The sequence below is a fragment of the Typopeltis vanoorti genome, chromosome 7 (genome assembly GCF_054136105.1).
Source record: "Typopeltis vanoorti isolate ZY-2024b chromosome 7, IOZ_Tvanoo_1.0, whole genome shotgun sequence".
Lineage (NCBI taxonomy): Eukaryota > Metazoa > Arthropoda > Arachnida > Uropygi > Thelyphonidae > Typopeltis > Typopeltis vanoorti.
The window spans coordinates 124,044,523-124,067,841 of NC_143555.1; the positions used below are offsets into that span (position 1 = coordinate 124,044,523).

The 23,319-nt window shown below is 40.0% G+C and overlaps 1 non-coding gene and 2 pseudogenes across 1 annotated transcript; 1 reads left to right on the forward strand and 2 right to left on the reverse strand.

Annotated features, from left to right (window-relative positions):
- Positions 1-4,741: 4,741 nt before the first annotated feature.
- LOC150105024 (U2 spliceosomal RNA) lies at positions 4,742-4,969 on the reverse strand (annotated as a pseudogene).
- On the forward strand, positions 4,946-5,116 carry LOC150105025 (U2 spliceosomal RNA; annotated as a pseudogene).
- Positions 5,117-16,702: 11,586 nt separating this feature from the next.
- On the reverse strand, positions 16,703-16,867 carry LOC150105026 (U1 spliceosomal RNA). The gene has a single exon (XR_016548604.1). It is a non-coding gene; the product is annotated as a U1 spliceosomal RNA (small nuclear RNA).
- Positions 16,868-23,319: the final 6,452 nt, after the last annotated feature.

Below are 23,319 nucleotides of genomic sequence, written 5' to 3' on the forward strand. Positions count from 1 at the left end.
AACGGTATAATTCGTAGCGTATTCTCTAAGTGGGGAGTTGTACGGGAAATCCAGGTTAACAATGACGCAGACAATCCTGAGTGGAAGTCAGGGAAAGTAACCATCTCTCTTGAAATGAGAACCGAAGTTCCTAACTTTGTCCTCATAGGATCTGCCCGGGTAGTGGTAAATTATCCAGGCGTCAAAAAGCAGTGCTTTAGATGTGGTGCCTTCAATCATCTTGGGGCAGACTGCCCTCGCATAAAATGCAGCAACTGCCTAAAAATTGGCCACAACTAAGAAAAGTGTGAGGCAGGTTGTTTGAAGTGTGGGGTCACTGACCACAAAGTCGACACCTGCCCATCCAGAACCCTGCAGAGAGGATGGGTGGTGCAATCACATCAACAACAAAACCAAGTAATGAAAAGGTCACAACACAGGAAGAGTTTCCGCCTCTTGAGGCCACTCCTGATCATGCCGCCATGTCTACGACAACGAAAAGGTCCCATAAGGGATGGAAACCTACCAGAATTGCAGAGACCAGCAATACCATCCCAACGGAAGAGACCGACAATGCAAAAACCATCATTGTAACTCCCATGGACGAAAGCGGAATTACCACTGCCAATATAGACATCGCCAATTCAGATACAGTAGAAGAAGCTGAAGTAGAGATGGAGACGAACACCAAAACTTCCAAACGGCCATTAAGTCCGCAGGAAGAAGAGCTGACAGGTCTCAAAACAGCAAAAGTATCTGAAGCCGAACACCCAGAGGTCCTTCATGCAAAAGCAGGGGAGACTCTAAAACATCTCCTCAGAGGTATGCCTGGGGTGGCAGAAAAGTTTAAAGAGACAATAGATAAAGTAGTAGAACCTGAACTCCTCCTCACAGGGAAATATGGACCCGACATCGTCAGTGCAAAATGGGGTGACCTCTTCGTTGATGACATCAGCAAAATCACCTCTGAGCAAGTAGAGGTAGCCCTGGATATAGACGAGGAGGCAGCTTCGGCGTTCTACATAGCTCTCTGCAAACTAGACATGGCCAAGGGAAGTGAGGTGGCCAAAAGAATCATAACAGCCCACAACAAAAGAAAGGAACAGTAACCACCTTGTGGATTTCTGTACTCAGCTTCACTGGTTTTTAGCTCCAACAGGTGGAGGAGGACCTGAGAACCCGAGCGTCGAAGGCTTACAGCGAGGCGGTGCAGTTCCTTGTGAGCTGTATCACTCGGGCCAGATCCTTCCTCCACCTCTAAGTTTACCTTTCCATTCCTTGTCCAGATTTATTCTCTTTGTTTTGTTACATGTTTCCTTTTTAGGATTTTTCCTTTTTTTTTTAAAGTGAAAAATCAACGACCGTTTTAGAAGCGCCCCTGGGGGGCAAACAGCTAAAACAGGTCAACTGAGGCCTCTTTCACCTACCCTACCACTATGCACTCTATCTTTATTTCCTCTCCTACTATCTGCTGACTCTCAGCCTATCTCACTCTACAGGCCAATGAAGAAGTTTTGTTGAACTCACAAAATATATATGAAGTAATTCGCTAAATATATTACACTCGTATTATATTACGATTATACGATGTATTATGCTGGCTCAGATTTAGAGTGGTTGTCACTCTAATTTATATATATTTTTTAAACGCGCCCTCTACCGAGTAAATGCTAGGGTTTTCGTAGGGCATTGTAATGATGTAACGCTCAGCCAAAAGTTTTTCGAACTTTTCTAATTGCGATCCGCAATTAATAATGAATTTTACATCTCAGATCATCACACACATACACACCAGGAGAAGGTCATCACACACATACACACCAGGAGAAGGTCATCACACACACACCTGCAAAGAGCAGGGTTATGTTCCAAAATCGTTTTTTTTTTAATTATATAAACAACAATAACATATACAACAAATATATTTTTATTTCATTCAGATAATTCATGTAAGTTAAGAATTAAGAAAACATATAAACTTATAAAAATTACAAATTGTACGCAAACGTCATTGCACATAATGCATAAATATTTTAGGTAAAATAAAATGCATATTTTAATCGTCATCACTGTCATCAAAACTAACATTTCGTAGATTTTCTTTGTTTACGAGTGGCCGGACGTCGTCATCACTTGAAATCTCTTGGACATCATTTGTATAATTCTCATTGCATACCTCGGCTGGTTTAGTTATCAAGAAGCCAGTAATAAGACCTTGCTTACCACTACGCTGCAATTTTTTATTAACTTCATAATATGGAGCTAAACAAATATCCAATTGTCTCGTGATTTTTCCGGAGCGCTCCATTGAGGGTTCACTATCCGTAAAATACCTTCTTAACTTTCTTACCAAGTTCAATCTTTCTACTTATTTCTTTAAACTGAATTCTTTAACGGATTCATCACAATCAGAACCGTCGGCAGAATTTCCCCATCATTGGATAGACGTCATCTATTAATTGAACCAGTTCCTCCTCATTTAAATCTATTTCCCCATCAATTAATTCACTAATTTCGTTTCAACCATATCGCAAAAGCCCTCTAAGTGGATATTACTATAAAAATAAATGTTTACTTAAAAAAAAAGAAACTTTACATATTGTATGTAACTCATCTGAAAATAAAGTGCTCAGCTTGAGATCAACACACTTATGGTTTTTAATGCGCTCTCCTTGCAGAAAACGAAGACAATTTTCAAATTAAACACTTTATACGGCAAACAAATAACATATATGTATGCTAAAGGATATTTCCACTAATATAAATTCGCTACTTATAACTACATGCGCGATACGGGCAGACGCAAATTTAACGAAGATAAAATTTGATTTTTAAGCCGCGTGGTGTGTGTGTGTGTGTGTGTGTGTGTGTGTGTGTGTGTGTGTGTGTGTGTGTGTGTGTGTGTGTGTGTGTGTGTGTGTGTGTGTGTGTGTGTGTGTGTGTGTGTGTGTGTGTGTGATTGAGCGATCTAGAAGTATTTCGATGCCATTTCAAACTCATTTTATTACCTTGAGACGGGTATCAGAACAGATCAGTCAAGTACCGATCACTTTAAAGTGAACACGGTGTTACCCGTCATCATTTCTGTTCGCGGGCTAAAGAGCCCGTCTTTAAGGGGGTAAAACTTTAAACCTAAGTGTTTTTCCTGACCTGCATTTAGAGGGAAGTAGAAACCTTCCCTCTAGGCTGCAGTATACCAACTATGTTCCTAACAGAAAAGTCTAATAGTTGCCTCGGTAAATATACGTCATAGGCACAGATTAATTTAAATTTTAAATTTTAAATTTTAAATTTTACTTTTAAGGTTAGTATACAACTTTAGTAGTGACCTGAAGTGGCCACCACTTACGTTTGCAGGGTGTTTCTTCCTTTATTTTACTGGGGGGGGGGGCGCCAGTAGTTTGTTAATAAGTTCCTCCTCATCCAGGTTAGAGAGAACTGTGATTGTTTTGGCAATTTCCCCTAAACCATTCTCACTGAGTTCTGGAATTAAAGTTTTAAGTTGATTCCTCGTTGTTTTTCTTATGTTGGGGAATGTTATTTCTCCCCACCTAACTCCAAAAGTTCTGTAGTCCCTAGTGATGATGTAGGGTGGCCCTTTTGTATCAACGACGTTTTTTTGATGTCTTCTGGTCGGTTCACACGAAGGGGAAACATCAAAGGTTCTTCAGTGTCTTCCTCTTCTGAGGTCGTCACCTCGTCTTGCTTAGTCTTCTTTCCTTCATTTTGTTTTACGCTCCCAGGGCGTTTCTTTAGACCTTGTGCGGCAATTTTGCTCCATGATGGAGGGTTTGTGGTGTTCTCTTTAAACTCTTCACTTGAGGAGTCCTCATTGTCAGTGCCCCATTTTAAGGCCGGATGGTTTTCTGGGGTTGACTGCTCTTTCTCTGTGGATATTGTGGTGGAGGAGATGTTGCTGTGGGGAGGAACATCCGATGGTATGTTATTGGCTTCGACTGGGAGAGTCGAGTCTTTACTTAGCTCTATAGCTGCGACCTCTGGAGGAGGATTCGTAGATTGATCTTTACTTGGCAGGGGAGGAAAGTCTTCAGGAGACTTAGAAACGCTGCCCCTTGTGCACTGATAAAGTCTGTGGTCGCCATTGGAGCAAAGGCTGCATGGTTCGATACAGGTAGGTTGGGAGTGGCCGATGATGCCGCAATTCCCACATTTGTTTTTCGGACATTCCTTTGCGATATGGCCGTCAAGGCGGCAGCGACTACAAAGTCGGGTCATGCCCGAGTAACTCGCCATAACGCTATACCCTTGTATGATGATAAAATTGGGTATTGTTTTTTCCATTACTATCTTAATACATATCCTGTCTCCAAGTTCAATGTTTTGATATTTAGGTAGATATGATCTGCATATTGCTTCTACGGTTCCGTATTTCTGGAACGTTGTTTTAAGAGTCGCGTCTGAAATCTCCGCTGGGAGCCTTTTAAGGTAAACATACTTTAAATTACTATTCCTTAGGGCTGTAGGGTGGAAGAGTTCTCCATCCAGGACGATCCCATCTTTGGTTAATTTGTCCTTTGTAGGATGATATTTGAGGGTGACCTCATAAAGGCCCTTCTGAAAGTCCCAACAGTTAATATTTTGGATATGTTGAACATCAACTACTTTAATTAAGGCCTCAGCTAGTTCTGTAGCGTCAACGGCCTTCTTGAATGTAAAGCGCACAGTTAGCTCACGAGACGTTCTTGGTGACGTCATTATACAGGGAAGGGAGGGCCTAACCCTAGTCCCGCTCCCAAGTGTTTAACTTTGCCCCGGTCCGGGGTTTGCTGTAATCTGCGGTCGATGCTTGATATCACGGATCTCAATGACACCCACACTGATATCAAGCGTCTAAAAACAGATACTACAATTTGCTCTTAGTCTGAGCTTTGATGACGTCACTATACGGACTTTGATCTTTGCCAAAAGGCAGAGAAGCGATCAGAACAGATACTACACTTTGACCTTAGCCTAAAGTCCAGGCAGTAACACGTGTAGTATCTGTTCTTATCAGCTTAAAATCTGATAAGGCCTCATCAGCCCACGATATCAACTGATTTTTGCGGCGAAGTGTTTGGAGCTTGCTCTGCTTATCTGTGAAAGTCTCTTTAAAATGCCCGCTGTACTTTTACTTTCTACTATATTTCCATCCGTGATTATTCTTAAATGCTTCGATCTTCCCTTGTTCTCAACAAAATTTTCCTATGAAAATTACGTCTGCTGGAGCGTCTGTACTTCTAAATTTAAGCCTAAACTTGAAATTTTGCTCATCGGCTAAAAAATCTTTTCTTTTCGTGGTTGATTTTCATTGAAACCTGATGTATAAGACCAGGACAGACTATTCCGTGTTTTTTATTGTTTATGTATCACCTTAATTCCTTGGAGAGAGACTTCGGAATTTTTCTCTCTGCTTCCTAGATCTTGAAATTTTCCTTTACAGCCAACCCAGGTTTCCCAGCTCCAATCCATATGCAAATACCGTTTCGCAGAATTGTTGTTATTTTTGCTGAAAAATAACAAGATGATTGGTGCTCAGTCTCCACGGTCCGGGTTTACTGTTCGCTGTACACCATACGATGATCCGACACTTGTCCCTGGTCAAGCAGAAAAATATGCCTGATATTGGTAACGTGATAACCTGATAACCTGATTTGGCTAGATGGATTACAGTCCCGTGGACTTCGATCCCTTAATCTGTATGAGTAGTCATGAATTAAGTGTTAGCGAGCACCTGGCTCACCCTATTTAGGGTTGTATGGAGGTACCAGAATCGATAAGCAAAGCAGCTTTCGGGCGCTTGTGTTTCCACCTATCGTGTTCGTCATAATTTGATGACTCTTGAATGAGTTGATTTGGATGAACAGCTGCTTTGGCAAAATAAGCAGTAGCACTGTTATGGAGGAAAGTGGGAATATCTAGAATATCGGCATCTCGATGTAAGAGAGTATTTCGGACAAACCACGGAGCGTTGAAGATCATACGGAGGCACTTGTTTTGTATAACTTGTAGCTTGTTGATGTTTGTGGGGGAAGTGTGCCCCCAGGCTGGTGATCCGTAAGTTAACGATGGTCTGATAATTGTTTTGTAGATCCGTAGTTTGTTATCAGTGCTGACTTGACTTCTTCTATTGAGGAGAGAATAGAGTTGTGCAATTGCAGAGTTTGCTTTTTTGCATGCATAAACTATGTGGGAGTTAAAGTTTAAACGGTTATCTAGTTGAATGCCCAGATATTTGGTGCTAGATCTCCATGGGATGGCTGTGTTAAAAAGTTTAACTTCTCCAACATGAGATGCTTGTCTTCTTGTGAAAAGAATGGCAGTGCTTTTATCGGCATTTACAGATATTCTCCATTTTTTGAACCAGTCTTCTAAATTTGTTGCTGCAGTTTGTAATCGCTGAGTAGCTATATTAGGCCTGAGAGATCTGCTAAGAATAGCCATATCATCCGCATAACTAGCTATAGTGGTTAGTGATGTGCTAGGAACATCAGAAACAAAGATGTTAAAAAGCAGCGGTGAGAGCAGCGAGCCTTGAGGGACACCAGCAGTGATTTTTTTCAGTGAGGATCTAATTCCACGCAACTTAACCTGAATTTTACGGTCCTGTAGGAAGGAGTTAATAATTTTGGTAAGATAAAGAGGGATGTTGGCTGCAATTAATTTGTAGATGAGACCTTTGTGCCAGACTGTATCGAAAGCTTTTGCAACATCTAAAAAGATAGCTCCTGTGTGCTGTTTCCAGTTAAAGCCTGTAGTGATGAACTCAGTCAGTCTGTGAATTTGATGTGTAGTGCTATGTCCAGTACGGAAACCAAATTGTTCTTTCGGAATGATGTTATTTTTAATCACCTCCTCATTAAGTCGGTTGAGAATGACTCTTTCTGCTATTTTTCCTAGGCATGATAGTAGACTGATGGGTCTATAGCTCTGTGGCATCTGAGGCGCTTTACCAGGCTTGAGAATAAGGAAAATATCGGCTTGTTTCCATCTTGAGGGGAAATAATTAATTCTCAGAATTGCATTGATAATCGCTACTAAATGCATGACAGCTTTGTATGGGAGGGCCTTGATTGTTTTGTTGGTAATTTCGTCTGGACCAGGGGCTTTTTTGTTTTTGAGCTTCTTGATGATTGAATAGACCTCTTTAGGTGAGGTGGGGCAGATATTTTCACAGCTACAGGGTCTCCGAAGCACAGAGCGTACCTTACGGTGTATTTTTTCTATGAAGACTAGATCCGCTTGTGCATAATTAGGACGGCACTGAAGTTGGAGGGATTGAACGAGTGCTTCTGCTTTTTCGTCATCTCTGTAAACAAGACCACTTTCTCCGTGAATGGGCTGGATGTTAGAGCGATCTGTACGGAGAGCTTTAGTCAACTTCCACAGAGAATTATCTTCGGTTTTGAGAGAACAGAGTTTTCTTTCCCATTGCTGGTTTCTGTGATCTTTTAGAGCGTAACGGACGAGGTTGGACGCTCTGTTTAGTTCTTGACGGTCTTGCGGAGATAGCGTGTTGTGATAGCGGCGTCTGAGCCTATTTTTGTTCCTTATCAGAGCAAGGATTTCTGCAGGAAGTAAGTTTACTTGAGCTGGGGTAGAAGTAGAGCAAGCTGCAGATAAGCCAGCCTGTATTTTGCATTCCAGATTGTTGACTGCCGCGTCGATTTCTTCACGGGTGGAAATAGTCGGTACTGAGTCTATAATAGTGTTCATTTTAGTCTTGAATTTTGCAAAGTTTGTGTGGGATTGGCTGGGAATGAGCTCAGGTTCCTCCCCTAGACTTAAGAGTACTGGATTGTGATCTGAGCTTAGCTCGTCAACTACTTGAAGTCGGAATTGATGAGAAATATTGTTAAAAATAGCAATATCCAAAACATCAGGTCTGCCGGTCGCTCCGTAATGTGTTGGCTCAATCGGGCCTGCAATAACGATATTTCTCTGCAAGGCAAAGTTGTAGAGGATCATTCCGTTGTTGTTACAGCTTTTGCTGTTCCATAAAGGATGCTTGGAATTGAGGTCTCCTGCTACTATTACTGCTTCATTTGTATCCAGTAGCTGAGAGAGATCAGAGGGGAGTAGAGGTTTGCTAGGGGGGTTGTATACAGAGTACATCTTTAAGCTGCCTGCATTGTTGGTAAGAATTTCTATGCCTGTCACCTCGAGGTTAGATGTCGTAATCTTCTTAGTCTCATTATAGCGAATGTTTCTTCTGACAAAGATGGCAGTGCCACCACCTCTGGCATTTAGTCTGTCATTTCTAAGTAACGAGTAGTTTCTGAGTTTGGGATTATCGCAGGGACGTAGGTGTGTCTCGTTAATGAGGAGAATATCAATTTGCAAATGATCTGTAAGCTCCTGTAATTCCAAAATTTTGCTGTTTAGACCGTTTGCATTCCAGAATATTATCGGCATAGAATTTGATGTTAAAGCCGGGTTAGTCATTAATCATGGAGAAGATGGCTTGAGTATTCCTAAGGAATTTGCTGGTGTCGGCCTGGCTTGGATTTGTTTTGCTGAAGGCCATTAGCATCTCCCCAAGTGAGGCAGCTAGTATTGCTGAGGAATTTTGACTGCTAGTTGCAGGGAGTACCTTAATGTTACTCGAGGAAACCACAGAAGCATATGATTTATCTGGTGTGACTTTTTGCATTTGGATTTCAGGCACAGATCTCACAATATTTTTCTGAGTGGGCTGGGTTAATTCCTGTCTAGGCTTTTGAAGGTTTGATGGGTGGAGAGAGCAACCCTTGTAGTTTGCAGGATGTGGGCCACTGCAGTTCGCACATTTAGCAGGTGTGGTCTTTGGCTTGACGCAAGTGTGCGAGGGATGTTTGCCACCGCACTTCACACACTTGTAGTCTGCTCTGCATAACATTTGTGCATGCCCAAATTTTTGGCAGCGATGGCATTGACCAGCCGATGCCTTTCTTCGTAGTGGCTCGGTCTTGATGACCAAGTTGCAGACTATTTTAAGATCATAAATTTCCCTCTGGTCTTTACTGATCTCTACTAAGACCAGAGGCATGGGGCGCTTGTCTGCGCGATACATTCGCGAAATCTTGACTGGCTCCAAGCCTTGTAATCTGAGGTCAGTAGCTATTTCTTCTGTTGTTATATTTTCTACTAATCCTCTGATCACAACCTTGAGGTTCTTTTCACTTTTAAGTTGGTAAGTATTGTACGGGATTTTATGATCGTCCATAAGTCTGGTGAGCTGGCGGTAGTCCGTTGTTCCTTCGGTCTGTATGCGTACTCCGTCATCTGTGTTTTTGGCTGACGAGAACTTTATGTTGCTTTTCTTCATCGTCTCTGCGAGTAACGACCATTTTTCCTTCGATCGCAGGACTACTGGTGGGATCCGCTCTTTGGACTGTGTTGGTATATTTGTCTCAGTGCTTGCACTAGATTGTGCTGATGTGTCCATTTCAGGTGCAGATTCAGGTTCTGCAGCAAGAGACCCTTTCTTTCTCTTCTTTCTGCTGACTTCTTGGTAATCCTTAGAATCTGTGACAGTTTCTGCAGCGGAGGAATTGACGCTGTCATGTGTGAGGCTAGGAGAAATTTCGGAGGTTTGAGGGTCTTCTGTCTCGACCTCCATAATCTGATGAACTTCTATCTTTCCTGGCCATTTGGTGTGTAGGATGTTACCAATTTGCCGAAAGATAGCTAGAAGTTCTTTGAAGGAGAGATCTTCATATGGTGAATCCATAATCTAGACTTGATGTGGGGGAAGGACCTGCCTTGTCCCTTCAACACCGAGTGCTGCACAGGGCTGGGAACAGTAGAGGGTCTGGAAAATGTTTTTGAAGATAAAATAAAATAAAAGTCTTACCTGCTCTGATGATCGAGCACGCTGTTGATGCATCAAATATAATCACAAAACAAAACTTAACTTCACTCTTAAAAACAAAACTTAGCTTCACTGCTGTAATACTACAAGGAGCGCTGATAAACACGTCTGTACTCTTCACAATTCGTATCCAGGCGGCCTCGTCACTCAATCATCTATATTGGTAACGTGTTCATGTCGGTCAGAATAAATGTAACGCGATCTATCCTCGTGCCCACCTGCTGGTTGACACGTTGCTGTGCATATACGTGGATTTCAGATTCTCCGGATATCAAGAAGTTGGTGGTCTGAAGTAAAAGATCTAAGTACTGCTAAGCCTTCTTTCCCACTCTCAGGATTTCCGTTGACGTTGTCTATCACACCGTCATCTACACAGTTCCAGTCCCCAGCAGTGCGTCCCATAACAGTAATTTTTAATGGCACAAAAAACGGTAGATCGAGCAGTGCGACCATTGTGTCCGTATACCGTTACAGCCTTATCGTCTCGTGGCCATATCGCTAACACTCGGAGATCTAATTAGTATTCCGCCTCCCTCACTCCACGGGCTGTCGAAACTCCAAAAAGAGAAAAGAGGATAGCGAACCGAGAATTCACTAATGTTTTTGTATCTAGAAAAATGCGTTTCTTGAAGAAATAAAATCCGGTGTTGTACAAAAGTATAATTTTCTAAACCTGATCCTGCTTTTTTACAGAATAGAAACCTGTTATGTTAAGAGTGACGACAATAATTCAAGCACTGATTAGTGTTATATTTTATCCTGCAGTTCCTTCTTCAAATAAGGCCTGTTGTTCCGTTTTATGTAGCTTCGAAACTATGCTATCTAGCTTGATACCAAAAACGTGCCGGCGAGTTCTTGTTGTGCCTACACTCCATCTTACCCCATTTAAAACTCGCGTTCACCTTCCGTAGAGAAGGTTAAAACAGGCTAACTGAGCAACTTCTGACAACCATCTTTCGACTGTTAATTCAGGTTGTTAGGTTGTTCCTACCTTTGTAGAAGAGACTGTAAAAAGCACTTGTTCTGCTTCGGACTGTTGCAGGCAAGACATCAAACTTCTTTTAAGGATGGAAAATCTGTTTCCACTGCTTGTGTCTAACGGTTGGATTGTGCCACTCCGTCTTTCTGCCGCTGTTCGCATGCGACATACAGAACATTAACTTTATGGGATGTACCGTCGCACGTTTTACAAGGCATTGAATATTGTGCTTTATCACAACCTCAGCTAAGATGTTCGGTAGACCCGCACCTTAAACACTGTCCTAAACCACTGCTTTACTAGTTCATTATTAAAGAAAAACCCTTGTAATAGTAAATCTCTCGTCAGTGTGTCCTGTAGAACTATCTGGAATCTTCCATTATTTTAAGGGTGAATCCGTAATTTTTTTTCTATTCCAACGGTTCTATAAGCGCTTCTGCCACCATCGTGGCTCACACTCCTGTTTTACTTGAAACCCGAGTGTTCTTTCTCTGAGAATGAAGGAACCCATTGCTATTCCATAAATTTTGAAGTGAAATTAAAATACAAGAATACAAGTAGAGTTATACGATAAATACAGGGTGTCCACAGAAGTTTACTCTGATTTCAACTGGCTATATAATATAATATTTTAGCAATGAAGCTAACTGAATAAATTTTGTTGCAGGTAAACTTGGGCACTCATAAAGTTTACATACTGGTATCTTCAGTATACTGTTTTGCCACCAGGAGCGCTGCTGCTGATAACAAAATCTCTAGTTACAGTGCAGCGAATGTTCAGGGCACAGTATGGAAAGGTAGAATGGGAGTTCATGCCTTTCATCACTGGCCTCTTTAGATTTAAAAAAAAGTTGTGCTGAGAGTCAGCTTGATAGTGAGAGAGGAGGAGAAAAGATAGAGTGGATAGTAGTAGATAGTTAAAAGAGGCCTCAGTCGATCTACTTGGCCTGACTTAAATGTCAGCACCAAGCAGATCTCCGACATTATCTCCCTCCATCCGTTCCTTTCAGCTTTCCCCGGTCAGTCACCTCTTCAGGTGTCTGCCCGAGGAAAGTGGGGAAAAACAAATGAAAGAAGCACCACATGAAAAAGAGGAACTAGTAAATAACATATGACAATTTGTAAGAAACTAGGTAAATTCTGAAATTTCAACCTGAATGACCAGTTTAATACTGAGAAGAGCGGGGGCAGAGCCTGGCCTGGGTGATGCAGCCCACAAGGAGCTGCACCGCCTCGGTGTAAGCCTTCGCAGCCCAGGTTCTCAGGATACCCCCTCCTGTGTGGAATAGACATAGACCTTTTTTACAACAAAAATTCTAATCTGAAAGAGGACAAAAAGAAGAAAAAACAAACCAGAAGTTTTTTTTTCCCCCCTCTGGCAGATCGATACTAGGAGTCGACTGACTTGTTAGGCGAGGTTTAAATCCTCCTGCTGTCTATTGTTGTGGGTTTTAATGAGATCTGCTAATTTGTCTCCACGGACGTGGTTTAGCATGTAGAGGCCTCTGTGCAGTGCTAGTCCCACGTCGTCCTCTGCATCGATAAGACCAATGATCTTTTCAGGAGTGATTTCATCTATATTATCGACAAACACGTCGTTCCATTCTGCACTGACGACTCTTGGCCCGTTTTGTCCTGTGAGTATCAGTTGAATGTCTCCGAATGTTTCTATAGCTTTTCTTAGTCTCGCCGCCTCCTCGGGGAAATCTTTTAAGAGATGCAATATAGGTGCATTGGCCTTTGCGTGAGGGAACTTTGTGGGTTCTGAAGTTGACTTTATATTTCCAACTTGTGCTGGACTTCCTTGTTTCGATTTTTTAATATTTACTTCTTCAGGGCTGGCTGGCCTCTTTTGTGTGGTTTCTGCATTTTTGATTTCCATATCTACTGCCTCCGTGTCCTCGTCTATTGTGACTGAAGTGATAGTTCCGTTTTGTTGGTGCTGCTGGTTATTTTCGGTTGCTACGTCTGTAGTGGCGGTTTGATCGGTGGCCAGTTCCTCCTGCCCCTCATCTGGAAAGAACCCTGATGTCAAGCTCATTAAGTCATGGAAGACCAAGTTTTTAGAAACAGCTTCAGTTCATAAGGGTACAGGCAGTGGCAGACCATTGGTTTCCGAGGAGGCAGTTCAAACTGCTTCACCTGGTCACTGATCAGTCAGTCAATCAGAAGAGCTTCACTAGATATATGATAAAGTTCAATTTATAAATTAGGTTCAGTAAGAGATTAACAACAATAACTAATAATAAAATAGAACAATTATAACGACATACTGTAATCAAGTTATCTGATGTGAATGGAATCTTGGCAACCTCACCTTTTTTGTAGCTTTCCCCACCTTTTCAACGAGTTGCCCTGGTGTTGGATTACCTCTGGGATCAGCCGAATTGTCTATTACTAAAATAAAGACCATACAGCTCCATTTCGCCGAAATGAATCTGTATAGTCGATGAAATGTTCATTAATTAATACCATATTAAAAAGAAGTCACATTAATATTTTATAAACAATTTTATATATTATTATATTTATTTATGTTTTATTATTTTTTATTTTTATTTTATATAACATAATTGCTAGATACATATGAGCTTTTCACAGTTCCTGTTTCTACAAGAGTCATAAGGCTTAGAACCGCGCAGCACCATTAAAACATTTACTAAAATAAAGAGACAAAAGGCTTCCTTTCGGCGACGCAAAATTATATATATATAAATCAAGTGGATATTAAATCCAGCATCAAATGTTACCAGTATTAAAAGGAATGTATATCTCGCCTTGTTCTGGTAGTTCAGTAACGAGGCTCTTGCACTGAACGTAGTAGCCATTACTTCGAAGTGACACTTATTACATTACGACCTTCACGCAATCTTTTATCCCCCTTTAGGTTGGAAATTGCTTTCCTAATGGTAACAAAAAGTGATTATTAGCGGATATGACTGAATCTGTTCATATTCATTAATAGTTAAAAAAATGGTTATAACCGTCGTACCCGCTAATAATTTAAAATCCTTCGATAATTGAAAAAAAAAAAAAAGCTAAAACCATCAATATCACTGAAATTTATATTTGCAAACGGTAACTTCCTTGACGTCATGTCCTTTTGGTGTCGAGCGTACGCATTTCTAGTTTGATTGTTATGGATTAAGGGCGACTCGTGGCAAAGGTGGACCAGAATCCAAACACTTCTTCCTTCCGAAGCATGGCTCTGCTCCCGATTATGAAGGAATTCCACAAGTATTGCTATGAAAAATTCGAGTTATAAAAAGTTTACTTACTGCGTGTATGTTATAAGCATGCCATCAACAGAAATTTTCTGAAAGGCAGACTCCTATGCAGCGCACTTGTGCCTTTCTTATTATCGAACACGGGCATAGTATGGATTTGATTTCATACCCTTTCATTATTTTTAGTATTTGAGTGCGCTGAGGTATTGTTTTTGATTTTTATAGCGCAACGTCATCAAAGGTCATACTTCGCCAGGATACAGGTCACAACGGTATACAGTAATTTGTTAGTAGGACAATCACAAACAGCCATGCCCTTGGCGGGATTCGAACCCGCAAAATTGAAACGCCATAAAACTGATCTGTAGATGAAAATTATTTATATTAATTGCTTAATATTTTTTTCCATAGTTTCTTTTCATCTGCAATTCCTGCATTTTCTTAGTCATGCACCTCAAAAAAAAAAAAAAAAAAAAATCATATTTCTTTATATTTCGCCCTCTTGGTATACAATTTCCTATCCTTCTCGTTCGTCCCTTTGGATGGGTTAAGTCCCCCTCCAAATGAGGGATTACTGGCGTATTAATACAGCCGGTTCGCCATTCCTCTGCTGCATCCCCTAAGGGCGATATTCATAACTGTACGATCACGAGCCCGGTTTGCCTGCTTGCGGGATGAAATAACTAGTGCAAAACTCCTGCTCTCCACGCCCAAGACTGGCTAACTTGGCTATGGCTGAGGAAAATCCTTAAGCTCCTCACGTCTCCGACAGGAATCGAATCTAGGACACTCCTTCCCCAGGAATATGGTTGCGAAGCGCACAGCCACTAGGGCTAACTGTAGACAATTTTCTGTTAATAAACGTTTATCTGCTTCGGTCAGTATCAACAATGCCCTCTGGTTGGAAAAAACCTGGGTTCGAATCCTGACTAGGATGCCAAGAACCTTTAATAAGGGATTGCAACAGAAAGTGAGTTGGCAGGGCTCATACGGATGTGGTATGGTTTCTCTCTCATTAACTCAGGTTTTTTCATCCCACAAAATAGACGAACAGGACAAAAAGAATTCGTAATTAACAGACATGCTATCCTGGTCTCATCGCCTTAGTTGTTTCAGTTATAAATTCAAAGATACCAACACCTTAACTAACTATCTTCGGTATGCTACTGACATCAAGTCGGTTTCTTGTTAAGACAATTATAATCATCTTCCTTGTAATTTCGCATAAGTTCCTTTCCCCTTAAGACCTTCACATGCCTCTGCAATGCACAAGTCAACACAAAGTGATTACTCTTACCAAGTGGAAGCAATAAAGCTCGGTTCCAATCAAATCCTCTGGTGCTATAACCAAATTCAAAACCTCTGATCTTCGCATTCTACCACTCGTTGTTGTCTAAGGCAGTGGTCCCTCCATAATTTCAAAAATTGAATTTCTTTATTGATATGTGCTACTTCGTCTATCCGGTTCATGTTACCATAGTTGAAATTTCACAAACTGACCACCCGCTTTTTAATTATGAAACCAATTTGCTTCTTGTTCGCTGAACTATAACAGACTATTCCCTCAAGATAAAAAAAAAAAATAAATAAACAAAAACTATGTAGAAATGCTATAGTAGTTCTTTGCGTATGATCCGATAATTTCTTTACTGATAATCGTATGTCTTAACTTTATCTTATTATCTTTACTGTAGTTTGGGTTCTCCGTAGTGAAAAGTGCCACTCCATTTTCTAGTTACTGTTCATCATGCAGTCTTCTTTACTATATGTTATACAAGGGTTCGGCTTGTCTTTTGAAGCTGCACGGAAAAAAGTTTGTTTTTTAATTTTGTTAGTTATCCATTTCTCAGATGCTTCTGTGTAAGGTAAGCATTTAGTTATTTTATTTTTCTTTTGAAGTTAAGATTAGCGTTTTAGTTTATATCTATTAATCCGATGAGTTACTTCTGCGTAAGGTTAACAGAGTTAGTAAATTTGTATACGTAGTACATTGATTTGGTTAGAACAAATTAGCACATTTTTCCAGATCGTTCATCATAGAGACCTGTTTATCCTATTCAAACTGGCCAATACTTTGAACACACGTTATTATCTATATTCAAGGGAAGTAAGGATGTGCCTTTCTACAATTCTAGATTAGATATGTTCTCCCCATGTTTGTAAATACTTTCCCGTGGAATTCAAGGCGTAGATAATAAAGACAGTAAGAATAACGGACTCAAAAGTAGGAAGAAAACGAGAATGAGAGAAATAAAAGGAAAAACAACAAACAAAAAAAAAAGAATAAATTTAATTCGGATTTATTTAATGTCCACACTTAGTCGAAGATATAATTCATTTTATAGGTAGAGACAAGTCATTGAATGGGAAAAACGAACACAAAACTGATAGAAATCTGTTAGTATTTGCTTATAATGCAATTTACAGAACTGTTGAAATAATCTTCAAACACACTTTACCTTCTCTATTCGATGAAAATTTTTCAGTTAGAGTAGAGGAATAAAGTCAAATAACCATTTTCTAACTGAACCAAAATTACGCAATTATTCCGACCAGCAAATAACGTACACTAACCTTTTTTTGGATTATTTTTAATGTAATGTAATAATATAAGCAAAATAAACAAGAAATAAAACTGCAACCGCTACTTTTGGATTATTATTATAGAGGGGGAAAGCGCGAACGCAGTCCCCTACTACCAAAAATTCCACGCCCCATCTATCCCAGTTTGGGAAAGTGGCAGAGGTCAGCCGAACCGTGTGTGCAATGGAACAGCCTCTCTCTGGAACTTCGGCCTTTATGATCATCGAAAGTTCAGCGCCAGGTAAGTATGTCGTCATTGCTTTCAGCTGCTTAGTACTATAAAACATATCTATGCTAGAAAATGGTGTATTAATAGATTTAAAAATATGTAGACAAAAATTAAACATCTTAAATATTAAGTTAAAATTTAATATTAGTATAATTACACTTATATTTTATAGATTTTTCCTATATATTTTGAAATGAAAGTTTTGTTTATGTTTTGACCGTTTAGAGCACACAAATAAAACAACTGCCTGAATCCCAAAATACTGACATGAGAATCTGAAAGAATTGTTGAACTACTTGCCTCGGATCTTTTCTGCTATGCATAATATAAGTAACAGCATGAATAAAAGTAGCTGCATGGAATGAAACTTATATACTGAACAAGTAAATCATTCTGAGTTTGTTTGAAAAAATCTCAAAATAACAAATGTTAATTCTCACGATCAGTTAAATTCGTTAAACAAAGCACATGAAATGGATTGGTCAAACACTGCAATTCTAAAATGCGCTCCTTACACCCAGTAGCAGTGTTTTTCAAACTGCAGGTTGCGACCCGTTAGTATGTCGTGAAATCAGTTTAATGGGTTGCCACCATCATTTTATGAAATAGAAAAATACCACAGTGTATCTCACAGATTTCATATATTTAACACGTCCGCTCCGGCGGAGTCATATCTTCCGCTTCAAACGGGAACTCGCTTGGCGTTATGTCATTCTGTAAAGTATGGAAAGATATAAATATACACACACAGTATCCTTTTTATTTTTTTAAGTAGTAATTGAAACCATGCAAATTGACAAAGGTAGATCACGCTCCAAGCAGTTCTACAACTTCCAAAAATCAGTTGTAATGTCCTGTGGTCTCGTATTAGATTTTAATCCCGTTACAACAGTTTTCGTGTCATATTTTTAATTCATTTCGAGTCAGATTTAATTTGAAATAATTTAAACCAAGACATTATCATAGTTATTTTTTTTAGAACGTGGCGAGGAGATTTGCGCTTGCTCCACCTTTACTGCGAGTTGCCCTAGTATTCTATTAATATTATTGATTACGTAGCAGATCAACGTAAAGGTTACATATTGGTACTGAGGCAAATGACTAGTGCCCATATACGAAAAGTGAAGCGGAGTATGACAAACTGAAAGACATTAGTAAGAACATCTTCAGAAGCAACAATACAAACATGAAAAGTGAAAGAGAACAAACGTCAGGTTACAAAAATATAACCAAACCGATGTTCCTCCATTGACTATATCAGACAATAAGGGGTTGTGTGTGTGTGTGGGGGGGGGGAGAACAGCGAAAGAGAAATTACGGAAAGACACCAAAAAATGATTAATGAATTGAATTGTAAAAGTAAACAAACAGGAAGATTCAAAATCGCAAATAATCCTCAACCTTAAATCCTCAAGGGAAAATTTTAACAATACTTACTTTTATTAAAGAAAAATATAAATGACCGCGAATTTAGACATCTCCCATATTATTAAATTTCGCTATGATTTAAAAGAATTTATTCGTGAAATAGAATTAGTTGAGCAAGAAATAAATTAAAGATTTAAAGATTTTATTAAAACTGAAATGATTGTATCTTTTATCAATAATCCATTTCAAGAAAACTTGAACACCACAGAAATTTCAAATAAAATTAGTGGGCTGTTTGATATAAACCAAGCTGAAGTAGAACTTGAGATAATAAACATTCAGAATAGTTCACATTTAAAATCAATAAACAATGAAGTTATTTGGAAGTATGCACATGAAAAATTCCCAATATTAACTGATATTGCGCGAAAAATTCTGTCGTGTTTCGGATCGACTTACTTGTCAGAATCCGCTTTTTCAAATATGACCGTCATAAAAATCAATTAAGAAACCAAATTACAAATGATCGTTTGGATGATTGCCTGCGATTGGCCACTTCTTCATATTAACTTGACTATGAAAATATTGCGAGGTCCAAACAATGCCAAATTTCACATTAACTTTTTTTTTTTTTTTAATCAACCGGCATTTCCCATAACTTGTGAGTTTGTAATCAATCTATTGTTTTTTCTAACTTTGGTTTTCCAAAATAGAGAAATAAATATTTTATTCCAATATATTTGTTTATTTATTTATTGTATTAAAATAATTAAAAGTGATAAATAAATTTCTAAATACACAAATAAAGTTTTTAGTTGTGTATTTTTTTAGTTGTTTATTTGTGCGTAATCAGATATCAGGTTTGGGAAACGTGATCTATATAAGAGAGTAGATCGCCGAATAACTTTTTATAGAAAAGTAGCTCGCGTAGTAAAAAAGGGTGAACACCACTGATATATATACTATAAAGTAGCCCCCCCCCTTATAACAAAAATAACTAATAATAAAACAGAGCAATTATAACAACATACTGTAATGAAAGTTATGTGAATTGGAATTTTACCACCCAATGGTAGCTGGGGGGGTCCGCTCCGGGCGGCACTTTGTGTTTAAGAAATCTTGCCATACTGTCTATAGCAACTGAGTGATGAAATAGACTTCGACAATGTCATCGACGATCTTGCTAACGGAAAAGCATGAAAAATAGCATTTTAGAATGTTGGAATTAAAGTTTTACTTCAAAAATAAACATTTTAATTTATTTCCCTATACGTTTTTGACTTTTTGTAGTACTTTTGGTGTGTATTGATAGGGACGACAAACTCAGGGACCGCCCCGGCGGCAAAAGCTCTAGCTACACCACTGTAACAACCTCACGTTTTTTTTTTTTTTTTTAATGTTCTTCTCTTTGGCATATCCGAATTTCAGGCATCATTATTTGGGGCCATTATTAAGTAAAATAGGGTTGAACACGAGTATACTGCGATATCGCGACAACCGATCTAATAACCGAGAACTACTAAGACAGGGCACAATTCCAGGTATTCCTGATTTCCGAAAGGCGGCAAGGATCTTGTATTTCTCCACCTTTGCAACAAGTTGCCCTGGTGATTGACTACCTCTGTGGATCAGCCGAATTGTCTATTACTAAAAAAAAGCGCCGTACGACTTCATTTCGCCGAGACAAAGCGGATATTAGATACAATATTATTTCAAAGCCGAATGTTTGTAGAAACTATGAAAGTTTCGTTAGTTTCGTTAACTTACGAGAATACAATCATGGTGACTTGTGACTTAAACTGGTGTGATGGAGATCCAAGCCCTTGGCTTTTACTCCCTTTGTCTTGTATGTGTGTCTCTTGAGGGAGGGGGGGAGTAGTTATTGAGCAAGTGCTCGCCCTATTCGGGCTGTGTGGTTTATGGTTAGCTTTGGAACAGCAGGATTGTTTTGGGGCGTTTGTGTTTCATTTTATCCTGTTCATTATAATCTGTCGCTGTCCTTATTAGTTGGTTTGGGTGGGTGGCTGCTTGTGTGAAGTAATTTGTGGCTGTTTGTTGGAGGTATTTGAGAATTGTCGGTATATTTGCTTCTCGATGGAGTTGTGTGTTTCGTATGAACCATGGGGCGTCAAATGACATTCTTAAACATTTGTTTTGTATTGTTTGGAGTTTTTTGATGTTGTAAGGTGCTGTGTGACTCCACGCGGGTGATCCGTATGTTATTATGGGTCTTATGATTGATTTGTAGATGAGTAGTTTGTTGTCTATGCTTAAGCAGCTGCGTCTGTTGGTTAGTGGGTATGTTTGGGCTATGACTGTGTTTGCTTTGGCGCATGTGTGTGTAATGTGGGTATTGAAGTGTAGTTTTTTGTCAAGTTGTATTCCTAGGTATTTCGTTGTTGTTACCCATGGGATTATTTTGTTGAATATGTGTACTGCGTTGTGGGGGGATTTTTTCCTCCTTGTGAACAGTATTGCTGCGCTTTTATCTCCGTTTACGTCGACCCTCCAGTTTTTGAACCAGAGTTCGAGTTCATTTGCTGCGGTTTGAAGTCGTTTTGTTATCAGTTTTGGGCATAGTGATCTGGTTAAAATGGCTGTGTCATCTGCGTAGTAGGCAGAAATCGTTGTTTTGTTCTGTGGGATATCAGCCATGTAGATGGCAAATAGTAGGGGGGAAAGTAGTGATCCTTGTGGAACTCCAGCTGTGACTTTGCGTTCAGTGGATATTATTCCTTGTATTTTCACTCGGAATTTTCTGTTTTTTAAGTATGAGCTGATCAGGAGGACTAGGTGTATTGGTACTTTTGCTGTTATTAGTTTATGTAGGAGACCGATGTGCCATACTTTGTCGAAAGCTTTGGCTATGTCGAGGAAAATGGCACCGGTTTGTTGTTTCCAATTGAAACCGTGTGTGATGTATTCTGTGATTCTTTGTACCTGTTGTACCGTGTTGTGCTGTGGTCTGAACCCGAATTGTTCGTCTGGGATGATGTTGTTTTTGGTGGCTGTTTCTTGTAGTCTGGTCAGGATTACTTTTTCGGATATTTTTCCGAGACAGGAGAGGAGACTGATGGGTCGGTAATTTTGTGGGAATTTCGGGTCTTTTCCTGTTTTGGGGATCAGGATTATGTCTGCAGTCTTCCAACGGTTTGGAAAATAGCTAAGCCTGAGCATTGCGTTTGTGATGGCAACTATGTGCATGAGTGCTTTGTGTGGTAGGTGTTTGATTAATTTGTTCGTGATTTTGTCTGGACCCGGCGCTTTTTTATTTTTAAGGTGTTTAATTATTTCGCGTATTTCTTTTGGGGATGTTGGGCGGATATTCGGTTGCTGGTTGTGGTGCCTTAGTACATGTCTTGTCTGTCGGTGTATTTTTGTGATAAATGTTAGGTCTACGTTCTTGTAGTTGGGGCTGAATTGTAGTTCTAGGCTGTCCGCGAAAGCTTCCGCTTTTTCGTCATCGCGGTAGACCGTGCCGTGTTCCCCATGAATTGGTGGTACATAGCTTGACGTGTTGCGAAGGCTTTTGAGGAGTTTCCATAGTGCTTGGTCGTTTGGTTGTATAGAACGGAGTGTGTTTTCCCAGTGTTGGTTGCGGAAATCTCTGATTGCATAGCGGACTAGTTGAGTAACTTTGTTGAGTTCTTGCCGGTCTTGTGGCGCTAGTGTTTTGTGATATTGTCTGCGTATTTTATTTTTGTGTCGAATGAGTTTTCTGATGTCTTCTGGGAGTTGGTTTGGTTTCGTGTTGGATGTAATCGAGGTTACTGCTGCTAGGCTTAGCGTTATTTGTTTTTCTAGGTTGGAGACTGCAGTTTCGATATCTTGTTTCGTGGAGATGATAGGTATGGGTCCTATGGTGTCCTTGATTTTTGTGGGTAGTTGTGTCCAGTTTGTGGTGGTAGGGTTTGTAGTTGTTTTTTCGGGTGTAGCGCCCAGCTGGAGTAGGACTGGGTTATGATCTGAGCTTAGATCGTTTATTGTTATTAGCTGGTATTGATGGTTCACGTTTCTCATGATAACTATGTCTAGTACGTCTGGTCGCCCTAACGTGCCGTAGTGTGTGGGTTCGATCGGTCCTGCGACTACAATGTTCCTGTTAGCGATGAAATTGTGTAGGATTTTGCCGTTTTTGTTTGCAATCCTGCTATTCCATGCTGGGTGTTTAGCGTTTAAGTCACCAGCCATTATTATGGTTTCATTATTGTCTAGTAGCTGTGACAGGTCTGTGGTAGATATGTGTTTGTTTGGAGAGTTGTATGTGGCATAAATTTTGAGGCTGTTTGTGTTGGCTAGGTGAACTTGTAGTCCTGTGACTTCTAGGGTTGTGAGCTGGGGGGGTTTTATTTCGTTAAATCTAAGTTGTTTCCTGATGAAGATAGCTGTTCCTCCACCTCTGGCTGTTGTTCTGTCGGTTCTGAATAGGTGGTAGTTTATTAGTTTTGGGTTGTCTGATGGGCGTAGGTGAGTTTCGTTTATTAGTATTATGTCTGTGTCTATGCGTTGTATGAATTCTCTTAGTTCGTGCATTTTGTTGAGTATGCCGTTTGCATTCCAATATATTATCTGTAGTGAATTGTTGGTGTTGGTTGTGTTATTCATGAGTGAGGGTAGAGAAGATTACTTGTGCGTTTTTCATGAAGTGTTTTGTTGATTCTTGGGTGGGATTTGTCTTACTGAATGCCAGTAACATTTCGCCTAGGGCGGCTGTTATTTTGGCTGAGTTGGGTGGTTGGTTGTGGGTGGTGGGTTCTTGGTTTGTTCTTACTATGTCAGCATATGTTGCGTTTACTCGGGTAGTTGTGGGGGTTGCTGGTTTTGATGTGGGTGGCGTGTGTTTGTTTGTGTCTGTTGTGGAACTTGGGTCTCTTGTTTTCCGTGTTGTCACTTCATTGGTTGGGTGTTTAGGGCATCCCTTATAGTTTGCAGGGTGCGGGCCGTCGCAGTTTGCACATTTTGCTGGAGTTGTACGGGGTTTAGTACAGGAAGCTGTGGGGTGTTTGGCTCCACACTTCAGGCATCTGAACTCTGCCTTGCATCGGCTCTGGGCGTGTCCGTACTTTTGGCATCGGTGGCACTGTCCGGTTGATGCCCTCCTTCG